This window comes from Hyposmocoma kahamanoa, unplaced genomic scaffold (genome assembly GCF_003589595.1).
Source record: "Hyposmocoma kahamanoa isolate Upper Pololo Valley unplaced genomic scaffold, ASM358959v1 64, whole genome shotgun sequence".
Classification (NCBI taxonomy): Eukaryota; Metazoa; Arthropoda; class Insecta; order Lepidoptera; family Cosmopterigidae; genus Hyposmocoma; species Hyposmocoma kahamanoa.
Window position 1 is genome coordinate 5479780 of NW_020653852.1, and position 4090 is coordinate 5483869.

Here is a 4090-nt window from a genome sequence, read left to right on the forward strand (position 1 = left end):
AAAATGAGACAGTACTGCGATGACATTACAATTTAAATTGAACGTTTTAGCTTTTTCATATTCCTTTACATGTCACTACGTTTAAATAGGTTGACTTGGGACATTTTTTTCGTGGTTTTTGTATTAGACCCGTCGTCCATTTATTTGTAAGTCAATGGTAGTTTTGCATATTAAATTAAATACATAGAATTTGGTGGCACTGTATTATATATTTATTCTATTGGCAACCCACCTCCGTTTGTAACTTATAACTGTTCGGTGCTGACTGGTGCTAATTCTAGATAATAAGCTTTTACATTTATATACTACAGAGATATAAGTAATGTTTTGAAGTGTGCACTCGTTTTTTTATTTTTTTTATTTATAACAACCGAGACTCACGTCTTAAATTGTAGCAAGATGCTGGGCGCAAGCGATCCAAGACTGTAGTGACACTTAAATGGAGTGACGTGGCTTTTATTGTAAAGACAACAATTATAGGCAAATTAAAATTACCTAACAATAATATTGTAATAATTCATTTTTAGTTCATAGGGCTTAAAGTTAAATTGAATTTTGCTTCACAGCGCGCACTTCAAAAATGCCTCGATTTAAATTCAAGTACTATTTACGTTCATTGTTGTGTGACTTTAATACATTTTTGTTGATCTTGTGTGAAAGTGTGTATGATAGATGTGCGTGTGTATTTATATTTATTTTGAAAATCTTAGATTTTAATTGTGTAAATAAATCAATAAAATATCTTAATAATATATATATGTAGTTTTAGTCGAAAAATTTTAAAGCTACCAGTCTTAGCTACTTAGTTTCTTTCAGTGTTTAATTATTTACTACTTTAAAAGAGTACAAGCCAAACACATATACAAGGGCACTTTGCATAAAAATAGATTTACAATTGCATAATTTAAAAGTAACGTGATTTTAGCGCGCAATCTTTTTTTTATACGTTATCAAGTGGCGGAATGAACAAGTCATGCGCCTGGTGGTAAGCGACCCTCCAGTCCATAACAGTTGCAGTGCCAATCAGAGCTTTTAATCGTAAAGACATGAGGGGCACTGCCACTGAGCCCGTCACCCTGAGACATAAGTTGAATAGTCTCATGTGCCTGTAACTTCACCAGTACCCTTTTAGCAGAAAATGTAGTAACTAAAGTACCGGCACGCTATGATGACTGTTTTAACGTTTGTCCACTGATCCAGTTTCGTATTAATTCATAACTACGTTGAAGGAGCTAATTGCTGTACATTGTTGACAATAGTGACGTGCAATAAAACTCATGGAATGTATAATTTTACGACACAACTCGAAATTGGAAATTTAAAAAAGTAAAATCTAATACGATCGCTGGGCAGGACAACTTCTACCTCCGGCAAACTCGCGTCAAAGCTCAATGCAAAACAAAGCAGTTTCGAATTGACGTTGCTTCGAAAAGAACAAACTGTGATTGTGAAAATATATACAGGGTTATTTTAAAAATGCTAACAACTTCTCAGGTGTGTTATACTAACACCATGAACAACTACTTTTGTTCCATGACTTTTGAAAATTCGTTACATTTTACTTTCATACAAAAATAAAAATATTTAAATAGATTGCTCTAAACGTTACAACTCTGTGACCGCAACGCACGCAACAATCACACAAAGACAGTTTCATTCAACCGCGCTATGAGTACACTTACAAGCTGGAGGCGCGTGTGTGCGTGAGCTCTGGCGGCTTCGTCGCGTACGCGCGTACGGAGAGAAACCTGTTCAAACCGGGTCGGATATTCGAGCACCTTTTTAAAATAATTCCCTACTCATGATACCAATTACACATGATAGTCTATTATTGCAAATAATCATGAAATAAAAAAACAACAGAAATAAATAAACCACGTTAAATATTCAAGTAAGTACCTAGGTGCTTATTAGCTTAGCGATTTTGATACCCAGATATCAAACGCTATCGTCCTACAAACAAATAGGTACGTCCTACGGGTCGATGACTTTCAATGTTGCACTGAACACGTGCATTTGTTTGCCGTTCCATCACTCAAATCATGTGTCGCATGTCACACGTATTCCCGCGAATTGCGAACCAAGAACTTCCAGAATACACTGTAATTACTACACCACAGAGACAGTCCCTATGGAAATAGAATCCACGACCCCCAGACTGAGAGATAAACACTAACCACTACACCATTATGGCAAAAAAAAAGGTTGCCAACTACGCGAACCAAACCCACGACTATCGGAACAAGACTCTAACATTGTAATCACTACACCATATAACTTATGGGAACAGAACCCACGACCACCAAAACAAAAGCCTAACATTCTAATCACTACACCATAGAGGCAGTCACCTTTTTTTTCATGGTAATAGAATTCACAACCTCTAGATTGAGAGATAAACGCTCTAACCACTACACCATGGTGGCAGGCTGTCAACTACGACAATCAAACCCGTGAGCACCGGAACAAAAGCCTAACATTGTAATTGCTACACCATGGAGGTGGTCAACTATGGGAGTCGAATCCACGACCTCCAGACAGAGAGATAAACACTAACTGCTACATCGTGGAGGCAGGCTGTCAATTACGGCAATCAAACCCTCAACCACCGGAACAACAGTCTAACACTCCTGCTACACCATGTAGACAGTCAAATGTGGGAGTCAAACCCACGATCTCCGGAAAGCCTAACACTGTAACCACTACACCATGAAACCAAATCACTTCCATTCATCAATTGCGAGTGCTGGTGGCGAAAAATCAAAAGAATTTTGGCGATATTTTTTCATTGTTTTGCCGCCAAAAGACTTGCAGTACTTCTCTGCGACTGCGCGTGCCGCCCGTTTTGGTATGTAGGTAGGCTATTAACTACGGGAATCGATCCCACGACCACCGGAACAAGAGCCTATCAATGTAATCACTACACCATAGACGCAGTCGCCTGAGAGAATAGAACCCCCGACCTCCAGACTGAAAGCTTAACACTTTAATCACTACACCATAGCGGCAGGCTGTCAAGCAGGTACGCGAATCAAACCCACGACCACCAGAACAGAAGCCAAACATTCAAATCACTACACCATAGAGCCTAATCACTTCCATTCGTCAATTTTGCTAGTGCTAGCGGCGAAAATATAAAAGGAATTTTGGCGATATCTACTTTTTCATTGTACGTCCTACGGTGAACGGTGAACTTTATTCGCCATAAATTTGTTGTGACCCGGTGTGACCTTATTTGTAAAGTAATTGATTTTTATGTGGTTTTCTTACTTTATTCATATAATTTGTTGTGACAGTGTCATAATTCAACAAATATGTGTTTTAGCGGTGACAGTTGTATTGATCGCGAAAGTTAATTAACGGCGAATTTAAAGTTTTCTTTTAATGATAAACTAAAAGTAGTCAAGAAAGGGCGATGTGTACCCGACTTGGAGTTATCTCAAAGTAAATGTAATGTAACTCGTCAAATCCACAGTTCATATTACAATTTTGTTGGCTGACTGGATATATAGGTTGTTTTTATTGTATTTTATTCACAAACTCTCCAAATGTTTGGAATGACAGCGGTTATGTCGATCTGAGTGTGTGCGCGTAATTCACGCAGTAACACTTGATTTGATTTTGGTAAGTACTTAAATTATTTTTGCTTTTTTAATATTTTATTTTGTATCTATCACAACTAAAATTGTGTCAAAGTGTCGTCGATCGAATTGTATTAATGACAACACACGGGAGGCGTGTTGTTATACAGACCTACAAAGTGTCAGAGAGTACAACAAAATCTGAAAAAATTGTTAGCATTTTCAAAATAACCCTGTAATAGATATGCATTACTATTGACCCTTCCTCGTTAATATGGATTTTGTTTATGGTTTAATAATCTAAAAACTTATATGTGCAACTAGCATTTGATTATATTTTTTCGATAATGTATTGAAATGTCACCTCATTATTGCAATCTGTCAAAACGGCCATCAAAGCGTGCCGGTACTTTAGTGAGCCAAACTATGCTGAAAAGAATTGACGTGAAAACAAACAATAACGAAATTTTATATTTTAAAATATTGCTTTAATATAAAAACAATATAAA